This window comes from Nothobranchius furzeri, chromosome 6 (genome assembly GCF_043380555.1).
Source record: "Nothobranchius furzeri strain GRZ-AD chromosome 6, NfurGRZ-RIMD1, whole genome shotgun sequence".
NCBI lineage: Eukaryota > Metazoa > Chordata > Actinopteri > Cyprinodontiformes > Nothobranchiidae > Nothobranchius > Nothobranchius furzeri.
The window spans coordinates 76,298,294-76,314,258 of record NC_091746.1 but is presented as its reverse complement, the minus strand read 5'-3'; the positions used below and the strand labels follow the sequence as shown (position 1 = coordinate 76,314,258).

General features: G+C 42.7%; 1 protein-coding gene across 4 annotated transcripts in view; it reads right to left on the bottom strand.

Moving 5' to 3' along the window:
• mgat3b (beta-1,4-mannosyl-glycoprotein 4-beta-N-acetylglucosaminyltransferase b) overlaps window positions 1-15,965 on the bottom strand; it is a 94,539-nt gene that overhangs the window by 66,325 nt on the left and 12,249 nt on the right. The gene's annotated exons all lie outside the window — the stretch shown is intronic.

Sequence of the window (15,965 nt, the reverse complement as noted above, 5' to 3'; positions counted from 1 at the left end):
CCATGTGGTCTATAGAATAGCTTAACAAGGGCGCCGAATGAAGGTGGACCCATTTTCGCGGCGCTTCCGCGGCCAGTGTGTCCCAGGCGTTACAAGGCATTCGTTCCTACTAGGTACCACGGCAAATGTATTGATTAAACGAGTGTTCAACATCTTTAAAATAATTAGCGTTTTAGTCTGGAAATAGTATGTCAGCTTTTTTTTTACCAATTTCTACTTATTTAGTTCAAAGTTTTTTTTCTTATTTCATGGATTATTATGTAAATGTATAACCTTTTATTTATTTGCAGTTTTACGCTGTCACAAAATAATATTGGTGGCCTAAAACGGTCTCAAAATGTCAATAACGACACCCTTTCTTGCACAGTGAGTTGCTCAAACCAAAGAAGCTGTGGTGACAAACCTAAAGTGTTCCTCATGAGTTCAAACATTCATCAGAGGCTGAGCTGAAGACAAACACAGACACTGTGTGCATCCATTGCTGTCTAGCCCTCAGCAAACATCTGCACCATTAATACACAGGCTGACTGGGGAAAATTAATGGCTTTATGGTTTATACCCCAGTGAAATTCACATTCTATTAGCTTTCAGGCTGAAAACACCTTCACTTCTGAAAGAAAAAAGTACATGGTAAAAATTAAATCTGTGATGAGCGTGCACAAAGTTTACATTTTTAGCTCAAGACAGCAGATTTTAGAGACAACTAAAACTGTGCTATTTCTGTCCAATGAGCAGCAAATGAAGACTATAAAGTGAAAATTTTTACGCATTCTTTAAGCGTTTAGCTCTAAACACAAACCATCTGCTGCACCACCAAGACAGATTTGCATATTTTTCCCTGACCCTGTCGTGACTTGTGCTGCATTTCCAACTGGCACCAGACGTCTCATATGAATCGTGCAGCAGAGATAAATTCCAGGGTTGCAGTCTCAATAAACACACGTGCCATGGGTCGGGAACAGGTCAGGGCCATGTTTCTGTGCTAGGTGGGTCTTCTAAGGTCTACCAGTGTCTGCGATGAGGTAGAGGTGACCAGTGGGATTACAGGGTGGTGGGCTGAGAAGTAAAGGAGAGATGTGTCCTAAAAGGACAGACGTCTATTCTGACCTGGTTTTAAAGTCAGCTTGGCTGTCTGACAACAGCACAATGCCGTGTGTGTCTACGTGTGTGTGGGAGAACGCTGCGGGGGAGGAGGGAGAGCACGGAAGAATAACAGCCTCAGTTAGACAAGGGAAACACGTTTTAAAATAGAAAGAGTGGACGAAAAAGGACATGGGAAGCAAAAGTTACAAGTTGCTTCTGTGGGACATAATGGGCAGGATGTTTGGTTCCGTCCTGTTTGAATAGCTTTAGTGACAAGTGCTCTTTACTCACCAAAAGCTCTACTGCATTTAGTTTCACCTGCCAGACCGGAAATCTTCACTTAACCATCCTAACAAGTGCTCCTAAAACCTTTCCTTAGAGACACTGTCTGTGTTTGTGTGTAGGAGGCTACAGAGCAACAATAGTCTACATTTTGTAAAAGTAAAGACTTTCAAGAGCCAGTTTAGGACTGACGACAGATCCAGCTTTAACTGGTTCTATCAAGCACTAGGAACTGGCTTGATGTGCTACATCAGCATTCAACAGATAAACCAAAACATAGTTTAAAAGTCACATTACTGTATTCTGAATTTCCGTAGAAGACCAAAGTGCAAGGGGACAGCGTTACACCATTGGGCTTGTCTCATTTTCCCAACTGACAGACTAATTATAAACTGTTTAAAAGAAGAAAGCAATCTCGGTGAGCACTCTTACAGTCCTGAATTACATCTGTGATCACTGCCTGGTATTCATAAGCAACTCCGCAAACATGGTTTAATCCGTGTTTATAAATGGTAGCTAGTGTTATTTAAAGATATGATGGCATTTATGAATTAGGTTGCAAGCAGCGTTCATTGGTTCAGCCCAAATAGGCATTTTAAGACCCTTTGTGCCATTTTAACTGGTGTTGCTGCAGCCATTCATAGTTCTTATAACTAGGTCTTATTTTCTAGGTCCTGCTTTGCGGTAGGCCTTTTCTTAGCTCGGTCAGGACTCTAGACTGACGTAAGAGGTTGTGGTTGATCCATATAAAACTGTACTTTGATTGTTAGAGCCAACTTAACAATCTTCCAAAACAATTAAACCTGTATCTGTTTCACTAAAGTGGAAGCTGGTTAACTGCTGTCGTTGTCTGCTATGATGTGCTTATCTTTGAACATGCACAAAGCAGGCTGAGCTGGTGTATGAGTATTGGCTTTTGGAACTTTCTTCTGAATGTTTGTAGCGTTCTTTCAAATAGACCAAAAACCCACATCACACAACTACAACGATGGTGTTCTCTGTTGTTCGTGAATGCCTTGTACATGAGTTGGGCACTATCCAGCCACTGTAGAAGCAAAGGCATAGGTTCTTAGTAGCCACACCATGGTGGAACTAGTCCTTTCAATTCTTAAGAGTTCTTATATTCCTGTTTGATTCAAAAAATGCATAATGTCTCATGCTAACACAACTTCCAATGATGAACCAGTGTTGCAAATATTTCAGTCATTTTCAGGTTGCAAAGGTAGCAAATGCAGAAGGGAAACCAAGACTTTGCTCACACAAATGACACCTTCCAGCTCCTCTTGAGGGATCTAAGGTATTCTCAGATCGTAAAGGATATATAAATTCCTCCAGCAAGTATCAGGTCAGTAATGGACCCAAATAACTTCCAGTAGGAATTGAAGAGGAAGCATCCTAATGAGATCACCAAACCACTTCAATTGACTTCTTTCAACAAGGAATAGTAGCAACTCTATTCTGAAGCTGTTTTTACAGGGCCATAGCGTTTGCAAAACGGGATTTGTCGCGGCTCCCTGGGGAGGATTTTGGCATTTATAGTAGCAAAGCTGAAGCTAGAATAAACTGCCATCAGGCACCTCTCAAACCAAGACGGGATAAAGGGAGGTCACTGGGCGCCCCCACCCCCCGCATGTGACGTACAGGGTCGCGCATTCAGCGTCAGACGGAAGACACGTCAGACTGATGAAATTTCTTTAGCTTTGAAGTGACCTGCTTTTTGTCCCGCTTGCTCAGCCAGTGTTTTCACCACTCTGTCGAACAGCTCGCTGACTCTCACCGTCCCCGTAAAAAGGCGACTAATCTTTTCGTCCGCTCGCACGGTCAAAAGCTCCATGGTCTCCGCGTCCGTCCAGTTTGCCATGTTGTAGGTGGTTGAAAGATACTAGTGAGAGGCCATGTTTATCTGTGTTTATATCCCTTCCGGCCGGCACTCAGCGCGCAGTTTACGTCACTAACGTGACCACCCTCTTTTGCGGGGGGGCCTCCCACAGTCGTCCCAAAGGGATTAGCGGGGCTGACATGCGTTTAGCCATCAGAGGAGAGGGGCTCATGCGGCAATATTACTACGAGGCTAAGCTCATCAGAATCGAGTTTTATCACCTTTCCCCTTTACTCCTTGCCGCATTTACGAGACCCACAAATTCTGATTTATCACTCTGTAATGACGCGATGGTCTGTCTTATAAAAGAGGCTTGAGAGATCTCATTCTTGTGGTTGTGATCCAAATCTAAAGACCACGGGTGAGGGTCAGAATGCAGACAAGCCAGTCATTTGAGTCTTTTGCCTTCCGATGACATTTTTTCTTCATCGTGAAACATTGGAGTCACACCCTTAGTACTAAAAGTGAAGCTCCATCCTATGCAACCATGTTTTGTGAACAATTTACCAAGATAATGTGTATCCTTAACCAAAAGTAAAGATTCATCCCAACCAAATAACATCTTATTAATTCAGTCTTTATGTGTGATAAAATAGAGTTGTACATAAGATAAAAAAACGGAATTGTTAACCCTCCCACTGTCTTTATGGGTAACCCCGTGAGGAAAGTTGACCATTGAGCTGGATTGATGGTTTATCCCTTGAGGTCCACGTGGCAGGGGTGAGGTGGTGCTCACTCCTCACCCCTGCCACGTGGACCCAAGGGATAAACCATCAAGCCTGCTCAATGGTCAACTTTCCTCGCGGGGTCACGCCCATTAGGACAGTGGGAGGGTTAAACATTGCCTTGAGGCTTTGCGTCGAATAATTAATGCCAAAATTAGAGATGGTGGAAATACCTTAAGTGCATCCTGTGTAACACTGGTTATTCTACCTCTGTACTGCATCCCTTACCAAATAGCATGCCTCACATAGAAAAATTAAATGCACCAGTCTCACAGTGTCTGAGGTAAGATGTAAGCGCTCAGCAGAGCACCATGGTGTTCCCTTTAATATGCTGTATGATATTTTATCTGCACAGCTTGTGCAGTCACAGGTTAGTGACTGGAAAACTCTTGAGCCGTTTATGCATGGAGCCATCAAACACCGACTGACTAATGAGGGCTGTGGACACTCATCGCTAAGGCAGGAGAGATGCACGTAGGCTGAAACCTGTTCTGTCTTTTCGACTCCCTCTGTACTTCAGTGTGCTGTCTCTAAACACAACACGGGATTTGCAGTACGCGTGAGCAGGGGATGATTATAATGCTTGTACATGTAGGAGATTCAACACGCATTTAGGAGAGCTGTAGGCAGAAGGGGGAAATGGGATTGGAAGAACAGCACTGGAAGATTAATATGTGAAATGGAAGCACGGAGCAGATGTCAAAAAAGAAAGAGACGTTACATGTGTGCTTGTCACTCCCCTCTCTTTCCAAGAATAGAGTGAGGAAGGAAGCATTGCAGTACATGTCCATGAATGTGTGCGTGCCCACAGATGCCAGATCAGAGGTTGAACACAGATTAATACCCAGAGCAGCAGTAGCAGCAGCATGCAGGCTGTGCTCTGGTGAACGTAACCTGTTAGCATCAAGCAGTCTGAACGTCTTGAAGCCCGAGATAACCTCTCCTTGCTCCAAACAACACAGATTAACGACAGGGAGGTAATGATGCGTAGAAAAAACAGCTGCACAAAAAGATCCAGGTCATAATATACAACATGCTGCAAAAAACAACAAATAAAACATAGAATATTTAGTAAGTGTTTTAAAGCACTTCTTCGTGCTGCTAACTTGTTCTTTTATTTTTTTCATCCTACAGAACTGGATCATAAAAGCTTCACAGCACATTTTTACCGTTGTGCATCAGCAATAGAAATAACACTTTGTCAGATAGAGTATCTGTGAATGACCAGTATCTGAGTGGTGTCAGCTTCTCAGATACTGGTCATTCATGAAATAACTGTATGTATTCCACAGATGACTCAATCGTAAATTTTTGACCAAATGCTTTTATCTTCACATCAGCTGTTTTCAAAAACAGCTGATGTAAATTGTTGTGATGTAACACGCAAGCCCGTCTGCAATATGGAAGTATTTAGAAACGGAAAATAACGGTAGCTCGGTCGTGTCGGGTACTTCTCATGGCAGAAGAACCACATTCAATACCACCAACTTAATGAGTCGCTTACACCATAATGTTGATACCCTTTAGTATAAAAGGAACCTGTGTGTTTCACTTGTTGGGATTACCAGGAGGATCCTGCAAAAATACCAAAGGACTAAACAAAAACCAAAGCTAATACTGAACTCTGCATCAGCCGACACCATCTTAAATGAGTTGGATTGGTAGATAGCACTAAAGCAGTGGCAATAAAGGACCCCCATTACCACTGTCCTTCATGGTTTAGTGTAGTGTATTGGTTTAGGTTTTATCCCTGTGGACAGAGACAACATGCAATACAATCAATGACTGTGCTTTCCATCTTTGTCCAAATAATTCCATGACTAGCATCCGAACCCGAACACACACAGGACACAACTAAAGTTCAGCGTCAAAACGGAGAACGTCTATTAATGTGAGTCCCAGCCTGAGGTCTTCCCTGCAGCTAGCCGCTAGCGCTAGTTCCGATGGCTGATGCTGCATGTCAATCAAATCTAACCATTCATAAATTCAAGTATTTATTTACACCTAAACAGAAGAGTTATAAAAAAGGTCACCCCCCTCAGTGTTGTGAAGACTGTAGCTCTATTAAACCTAAAGTGTTTTTGAACCAGGCTGTAAACACGTTTATTTCCGCTGTGAAATTAGCATTTTTAACAAAGGAGTCAATGAGGATTCGCCAAGCCCCCATAATTCGGGTCTGAAAATGAAGCCAATGCGGACGTGACAAAAATTGCAGTTCCACCCTCATCCGCTGGGGGCTGGTGTCAGAAACGAGCAAATCCTCATTGACTCCCATGTTAAAAATACAAATTTCACAGCAGAAATAAACATGTTTACAGCCTGGTACCAAAACATGTTTTAGGTTTAATAGATCTAGTTTACAATCATGACACCTCTGAGGGGGGTGAATTTTTTTGTCACTCTTCTGTTTAAGTGTATTAAATGCCTACAATTCTGAATAATTAATGAGCATCAGACCCACGTGACCGCAGAGCTAGCTCCGAGGAAAGGCCTCAGTCTGAGCCTCGGCCTCGCCTTAAAACTGTTCCGCGATTTTTTAGTCTCTCAACTTAGACCATTAGTTGTGCCGTTTGTGTATTCTTTTTTGGACATTTTTAGTGCAATTGTTGGACAAAATGACTTGCTGTGGTATTAATTGCACTAATAGAGCATCCAAGGAGTCTCCACTTCATTTTTTTCGGTAAGTATTTTAGGTCACTGCCGCTCTTGCACTAGCTTAGCTTAGATTTTAACATGTACTGTTTAACCATGAAATAGCATTTAACATAACGCTGCATTTTTGAAAATGGGTTGAAATATGACATGTTGGTGGAGCTGGGTTCCAAATATTGGTATGGACTCCCTCCCTTCAGCGGCAGCTCGGCGCATCTCTGATCGCAGTGCCTGTCTGCTGTGTGGGATGCCGGCTTGTGGAGCTCTCGGATGGAAACCAATGTTTTCCACCCGGTTCTCCTCAGCGGCAGCTCGACGCATCTCTGATCGCAGCGGCGCCTGTCTGCTGTGTGGCTGCCGGCTTGTGGAGCTCTCAGAAGACCTCTGTGTTCACCCGGTTTTACCCAGCGGTCAGCCCGGCGTATCTCTGACTAAGAAACTCCGGTGTTGTGCACAGTTAACTCCGGTTGTAGCTACGTAGCTACCCCCGTTTGCTTAGCTCCCACCTCCAGGTTAGCTTGGGGTTAGCTTTTAGCTACATCGCTTCAGTTCGACGGGTGCCATCATTTGATCCTAGCCTTACAGCCCTACCCTCAGCTCCGCCTCTTTTCCCTTTTGTGGAATTGTCTGGGCTTGACGGAACCTGTGACACGGTCAAAATGGCGGTGGTGGCCACCTCCCATTTTGGCTCAAAAACTTATTATTGGAGCCTATGGAAATGCATTGTCCGGTATATATGTTGATGGGATTCGCTCGTTTCTGATGCCAGCCCCTACTGCAGGGGTGGGCAATTATTTTTTCCACGGGGCCACATGAGAAATAGAAAATATTGTGGAGGGCCAGGCCAAAAGGCTGAAGTCAATTATGCATAATATTAATGGTATTTCTTTATAAAAAGCAGTAAATACCATCGTTTTTTCAAGCTGGTAAGAGTAGACTAAATGTTATGAATGAGCAAAAAGGAAAAAGTGAGGTTGTCTTACAAAAATGTGATTTATTCAAATTTCCCAAGGCAATGGTAAACAAAGTGTGCACATTTGGTTTTTGTTAAACATTTGTGACTTATATTAGTTAACAATTTCAGTCACATTCACTCCAAAACACATTCTGAGTTTCAAATATTGTTGGAAAGAGGTTCTTAGCATTCTACAGACACGCAGTATTGTCTGTAAAATAAAATCACTGAACTGTGATCTTGAGAAAGAGGTTTAAAAAAAGTGTCCCAGTTCACTGCTAGTTGCCTACATTTGTGGTCCAAACACCTTATTTCGTGTTTTTAAGCAATTTTTTTCTTATTCATTGAGAGAAATCTAGTCTCTGCTGGGCTTTAACGAGTGCATCAAAGTCAGGTTGAATGTCTGAGGTGGAGATGCGAAGCACAGCTGACACATGATCATCAGTGAGAGAGGATCTTTACCTGGATTTTGTAAACTTCATCATGAAAATGTTTGTTCACAAATGTAGGTAGAGCCAAAGAGAACCAACATCTTCTGAGCACGTCTCCTCAGGTTTGGAAAGTTCTCCTCCTTAAGAGAAGATTAGAAATCCAGCAGAGATCCTGAATCTCTGCTTTCGAGTCCCAAACCCTCTTCAGCACTCTCCCCAGGCTGAGCCATCTGACAGCTGTGTGGAGTCCTCCAAAAGAGCCACAAACTGTCTGTGATTCATCGCCCGCGCCCTGATGAAGTTTATTATTTTAGTAACAACATCAGTAACATGGTTGATTTTTAGCACTGACTTGCACAACACATGTTGGTGTATAATACAATGCAAAAACACCAATTTTTGATCTGCATCGATTTCTGTCACTTTATCTTGCATACGTTTCAAAAGTCCGACATTTTTCCCTGTAAGATTTGGACAACCGTCTGTTGTGACACCTGACAGTCTCTCCCCTTTCAATCCCAGAGTGTCCGTGCACGCATTTACCTCTGTAAAAACATCACTCCCTGTCGTTGTCCCTTTCACCGACCGCATTGCTGCCAGCTCCTCTGTGAGCTTGAAGTCCGTTATCCCCCAGACAAATACGAGCAGCTGGGCTGTGTCCCGGACATCACAGCTCCCGTCTAATGAGAAAAAGTCAAAACTTGCCACTTCACGTTGCAGCTGAAGCTCCAGGTTCCCCGCAATGTCCTCGATCCTCCTGGTCACGGTTCGCCTGGACAGCGGGATTTGCTCAAATGCGCCTTTTATTTCAGGGCATATTAGTGCGGCAGAGTCCACCATGCACTCTGACAAACTCTCCCTCCGAAAACGACTTGCTGTTTTTAGCTATTTTGTGGGATATCACAAAGCTGGTCCTGGTTGCTGCATCCCTGGATGTGTGAAGCTTAGTAAAACAGCCTTGCTGCTTTTGCAACTTTGCTAGCAAAGCTTCGGATGTCCGTGCCCTCTCAGCATCAGATGAGTTCTTGTATTTTTCCGAGTGTTTCTTGTCGTAATGCCGACTCAAATTGTAGTCCTTAAACACGGCAATCTCCTCCCCGCAAACCAAACACACGGCTTTACCTCCGACTTCAGTAAAAAAAATACTTAGCAGTCCAATTTTTATTGAAAATCCTGCATTCGGCATCTTTCTTTTTTTTTTCCATGAGCGGACATTTCTCGGGCTACAATCACCATGTCAACCGCGGGCACTTGTGGCTATACGTATTGCGTCATTGTGCACGTAAAAAACAACTTCAAAATAAAAGCAATGCAGCCTTAGCCCATGCATGAGGTAAAATGAGAAAATACATTTATTTTGTAATTTCCAATTAACCTTACGCGGGCCGGTCAAAGTCAACCAAAGGGCCGGATGTGGCCCGCGGGCCGTAAAATGCCCAGGTCTGCCCTAGTGGATGAGGGCGGAACTGCTTTTTTGTTACTTCCGGGCTAGCTTCAGGTCTGGGTCCGTGGGGCCCCCCTTGAGTCCAATGGCCCTTATGGACCAAGGAAGGACATCCCTGGGAATTGTTGAGTATTCACACCTTAGAACAACAGTTTAACACAATGCTTTCCTCTAGTTTTAATTTGAAACAAAAGCATAAAGTTACAACCAAAAGTAACAACTTGTGTGCATACTAGTTTGACTCTAAATAGTACCTTCAGAAAGTGGGAACTAACAGGAACACAAATGTTTTGTTTGCGACATTTTTCACAGTTAGTTAAGAAATTTGTTTCTTACTCAATTTCCGAAAGTCTGTTTTGTTTCCTAACTTGAACCCCTCTAAACCCAAACCACATGTTTCATGGCTTAAATGTGATGGAATAACGACTTGTTTTTTAATTAATTGGGGGGGGGGGGGGGGTCCTCTGTTTGGCTTTTCACACATCTCCAGTTCCCATCAAACCAAGGTTTGTGAGCAAAAGCCATTTCCCAGGTAGCTCCCTTGATGTTGATAGTAGAGATTTCCTTCAGAGATGGCAAACAGATTCTCCTGCCCTTTGCTGTCCTTCACTGGCATTGACACATAACAGGATATCAGATGTCTGCCTCCTTCTGCGTATAACAACAAGCCCAGTTTGTGCTCATTTCCTGCAGATACTCACACTTTCCCCACCATACAAGCTGCAACTTTGGCAAAGGGAATTCGCTCTTATGCGTTTTCAAGCATTTATGACCTGACTGTAGCCTAAATTTAGAATTCATCTGATTAAACATCTACAACTCTGAGCACCATCTTTTTGGTTTTATTTTCTCTCAGACGTATTTGTTTGTTTTTGAAGGAAAGTTAGAATCAAAATCACTGCACTCCCTTGTGACTGTTGGCAATATCATCTGCTACACAGCTTCTCTGTGTGCCAGCAAAGCCATTTGGGTCAGCCCTGCAACTCGAGTGACGGGCACTGAAAAGAGGGTCCGATATAATGAAAGATCTGTGTGGGGAAAGAACCGGAGATGTGATTAAATGGGAAAGGTCATTAGTGAATTTTGGTGCATATTGCTGATTAGATAAGGGAAACGGTGGCAAGATTAATACACTATTTTTGTTTGGTCTTTACGTTAAGTTTAAACATTAACTCAAGATGCTTAAAATAAAGAAAACTGATGATTATTTTCCCATTTTTGGAAAGACAAAAGTTAAAACCGTGCAAGATCAGCAAGCTGAGCATGTGTCACGGGAGGAAAAAAACATCGGAAGTCAAGAAGTGATCTCGGTCCGAATTTCGCTGCCTTTAAGTAATAGCTTGACATTTTGGGGATTGCATTTAATGGCTTTCTTGTAAAGCTGGCTGAGATTAATTCTCAAAAGAGCAGGGAGTAAAATGTAATATGTATTGTTATCTGAGGTTCTTAAACATTGTTGCTGAGTTAGCTGGAAGTTAAAATGCCTGACTCAAAAAACAAAAACAAGGCCCATCTCTCCATGAAATGGAACACAGGCTCTATAACAAAAAGGTTCTGCATGACAAATCAAAGATATCATCATTATAGTATAAAAGTATGCAACATTATCACAGAAGACTGCTTCAACTGCAATAAATTGTAGGTTTTAATAGTTCAAAGTGCCGTATAGTCAAGTTCTAGACATGCTTTTGAAACATTGCGTGAAACTAAAAGAGTGTTCTTTACGATTTTGTCATTTGTTCCTTTTGTTTAGTCATCCACTAAACATCGTGCCCACACAGGGGTACTGACAAGTCGCAACAATAAATCTGATTCACAGGAAAACTGAGAATTTTCTAGACAGACAGAGGAAACCATGATTGTGTCCTTAATCAAATCTGGCAAAGGAGTGAGCTTCAGCTGTGGGGCTCAGGTGGACTTCCCCGAGTCTGCACATTGACTGAATAACATAATTTTGCCTGTCCCTCGGGGATCACTCAATCAGACTTCTCTTTAATAGTACACATTTATCACGTCTTTGTCTTAACAATTCAAAAATCTAATTCATCAGCACGGAGCAAAGCTGCAGTGGCTAAGCTCCGAGATGGAGCACAAAAAACTTTAAATGTTTTTCTCCTCTCCTTTTTCTGCAAAGACCCAAACAAGGATTCTTGCATCAGCCAGCTTGTCGTTCAGCATCTGCATCAGTGTGAAGTGAAAAAGGCCAACGTCTACGTGAGTTGCCATTGTTGTTGATGTAAGATGTGGAGCTCTGAGAGATTTGTGCAGGGCATCGTTGAGCCTTTGGAGGAGACGGCGAGACAACTTCCATGAGTGGTACCCAACATCTCTGATTCTGCTTCTATTTCTAAAAGCAAAGATGGAGCGGCACATTTGGATAAGTGGATCCACAATGGTTACCTCCCCTTTGGGGAAAACAACTCCATCATATGTTGGGCCATTTATTTTACTGAAGGGATCAGACCACTCTAACATGAGGTACATTTTGTTTTGTTGCTAATGTAAAAATAATCGTCCAAAAAAAAATACATATACCGTATTTTCACGACCATAGGGCGCACCGGGTTATAGGGCGCGGGCACGGTAAAACGTACCGGTAAAACATCTGTGCGGGCTCGGGACTCGGAACATATCAGTGCAAACCAGACATTGTGAAAATTATAAACAGCCAGAAGCATGCTTCACTTTACTGGTCTAGTCCTGGTTCAGACCTGGTTAGAGCGCACGTGCACTTCCTCACTGCGTGCGCTGACGGCTCGTGCTCTTCTAATGGGCTCGACACACGGGAGGCAACTTCGCCTCTCCTCCATTCATTTTCAATGAGACATGCGTGACAAAGCGATAATGGCGGGTCTCCCTCCTACTAAAGCCGGGCGTACACCGGGAGTGCTGCAGGAGGACACACAGGGATTTATGGGGGCTGGATGAGGAAAACGAAATAAAGAAAGTAAATCTGTGTTTTGTGATCAGTTTAATTTGACATGAACACGACAAACACGCTTTCTTGACAATCTTTGTGAGTAAAAAACGTGTAGAAATAAAAACGAACAGCGTGTGTTATTAGGGAAATAGCGGGCGAGCAGTGTCGATGCGTGATTGCACATGCGCCGTGAGCGGTTCTGGTACTTTGTGGGTCGCAGCTGCTCGCAGCGCCGCTTCAAACGCTGTGTTGAAGTTCAGAATGTGTTTACCGGTAGTTGGTGGATTTAACCACATAAACTTTCCACATGAACAAAATCATATGTGTGTTATTAATAGGCCTAAGAAAATAGTGTGATTTGAGTTGTGTTTTATTAACCCTCTGGGGTCCACGGACGCGTATCCGCGTCTTTTGAACAGGTCTGATTTGGGACGCTGTAGCTGCAAGACTCCGCCTCCCTGAGTTTCGGTTTCAATTCAGCTTTAAAAAGGAGATTATAAACTACACCCCAGTTTTTAAATTTTGTTAACAGGCAACGTAAAAGCGGAGTTATACTAAACTAAAAAACCAACTATTTTTAGACAATCTGATAACTTGTCAAAACAGCAGTTTAGTAATCCGTGAGAGGGAATGTGCTTGTGAACATAAAAACCCACAAAAACATGAGATCCTGTTGGTGGACGTCTCACATGTTCATTGATAAAAAGTATCATTATGTAGCTGAGAGAGGAAGGGTGCACGAGTAACGAGATGTGCCCAAAAAGGAGCCGCTTCGGGGAAAGGAGTGGCGCGAACGGAGTAACAACAAACAATTAGACAGATATTGACGGTAAACTTCATATTTAGGAGCGATCCGGACAGATATATTGTCTCTGCAGTTTAGTAGGCTTTTATTAGGCTTTAATAAAGGATGATGAGAAGGATAAATGTCCACCAGGCAGTTCAGATAGTACGGCTGTTTTTTGAACTGGAAGCAGAGGAAGTCTGAGGCAAACAGCGAGGATGTTGATGACGATGTGGCAGATCCACAGGTCTGTCTTCGCTCACGTCCGCATGTTCACGCCACGCCCCTTGTCTTCTTCTACATTCGCGTCTCACAGCAAAGCAATAGGCGCACCGCACCATAGGGCGCGGCGTACATTTTGGAGAAAATTTAAGACTTTTAGGTGCATCTTATGGTCGTGAAAATACGGTATATTTCTTTTTTTTATATTTTCTGCATAACAGCTTGTTGTGTCAAAATAAATACATAAACACAGACGCACCATACATCTGACCAGATAAACCAGAAAAGAACATGAATAAATAACCAGGAATGAGAATTGTCCATCCACGTTTCATCGTATGTACCACTGCCAACAACTGCGCTGCCACTTTTTATGTCTCTTCCAGAGAATATCTGAGATTTATGATCTGGGGGGGGGGGGGGGATACCACGTAGCGAGCTAATCCCAATATCCAGACTCTTTGAAAGTCCCGGTTTAATTTCCATAATTCAATCCCACAAATGTGGGTAGCCTGAAACCCCTCCCATTCACCATGGTAACACATGCTAAGTATAATTATATATCAGCTTTGTCTGAGATAAAGAACGTGCTGTCGTTTTTATGAATACGTTAAAATAGTCTTAAAGTACCTTACAACTGCTAACATAATACATACAAAAGGAAATACTTTGATGTGACTATACATTTTAACAGCTTGTACTCTGGTCACATGTGGCAAACACTGTAATATTTGTTTGAAATGGCATACGTGATGTTTTCCTTGGTATGTAATGAGCGCTACATGTATTTGTGACAAACGGTTTACAGCATTACTTTAGGGTTACATTTTTCAAACAAAGTCATCAAGCCTCTAAACATCCAGACTCTGGAACAGAACATGAAAATGACACATAAATGATGAAAACTTAAATAAATTTTGTGGAGAAACAGAACTGAAACGGACTTCCAGCATTGCCGTGGAAAGAAGTAAACACTGAGCATTCTAACTAAATAGCGCCAGTTACACAGCTGGTGGTTTTTGTTTTAGCTATGATATCTTAGGGATGTCCCGTTCTGATATTGATATCGGAAATTGGTCCGATATCGGCCCAAAAAAACTGTATCGGATTAAATTGGACTGCATCGAAAATCTCTGATGTATGCAGTCCATTCTGCTTTAACTTCCATTCCAGCAACTTTTTCTAGGACTGCCACAATTTGTCGACTCGCCACAACGACGTCGACAAATAAAATAGTCGATACGTCGTTTATTTACAACATTTTTTTTAAATCTTGCACGTTCTGCCTTTCTGCTCAGCCGCCGCTTTCGCTCCAAGGCGCATGGATGGCAGTGGCCATCCGGATCAGCATTCGTCACCGGAGATATACAACATGGCGAGTCGGCAACGCAGCTCTAAAGTTTGGGAGCATTATACAAAGACAAAAGAAAGACCAGTAGAGCGCAAACTCTGCAAAGTGAAACTGTCCTTTCACAGGAATTGTTTTGCAACAATTCCCAGCTGATGGAGAAGTCTGAAAGCAAAACGTCTCTGTCAGTATGTGTGTCTCCCCCTCGCGGAGAGTATAAATTAGCCTTTACTTGTGAAAGAACAAAGTGATGTTACTCTGCTCCACTCTATTTATTGTAACACACATTTTAAATTGTGGCAACTAAATTTTCATGTCATTAAGACACCATTGTCCAAAGAAACCTCGCTGGTTTAACTGGACAAATAAAGAAAAGAACAGTGAATTTACATGTTTTCAAAGAAATGTAATAAAAAATGTCCGCTCTAGCATTGTTTTTTTTTTTAATGCTTCCACACAGCAATAGTCCTGGGGGAGCAGACAGATTCTGCTCATTAGTGAAGCCCTACTACACACATTTACACCTGCCAGGGGTACAGTCTAATACCGCTGCACAACTTAACACTTTTTAGAGTTATTGTTGAGTAATTGCTCCGCTTTAAGGCAACACGTCGAGGAAAATACAGAGTGGTGCATGTGCATGATCCACATCCAGATTCATGCAGTTTATTCCTTCCTTTTCTACAGCTTCCAGGGTCATCCCATCCCCCCCCCCCCCCCCCCCCAAAAAAAAAAAAAAAAAAAACACCACCCCTCATATATGCACCCCTCTATGCAAGCTTTAGATCAATACATGACCCCTGAGCACAGCCAAGCCAGGGTGCAGGAGCAGGCTCTCACGGGAAATTAAAAATGGATTCAGCACAGAGTAGTGGCGGGTTTTGGTTTCAGTCGACTATCTGCAAGATGAAAATAGAATCTGTCAGCTATGGCTTGCAGCCGGCACATGCACAACACAGCCGCCAGGGGCAGGGTGTTTCAAACATGGTGAGGTGATGGGTGGCATGGCTTTCTTCTGGGAAGCAAGATGAAAAGGTGACTAATCTGAGCATGTGGGTGCCTTTTTTTTTGACAGAAAACGAGATGTGTGGTGAGTATGAAAAAGTAGTCTGTAGAGCAAGATAGTGACATTAAGGAGCTCCACAAGTTTAATAACACGGATGAGCCAACATAATCACATCATAAACTCTGCTAATGAAGTCTCTTTCTAGGGTTTGTGATTTATTTATTTATTTATTTT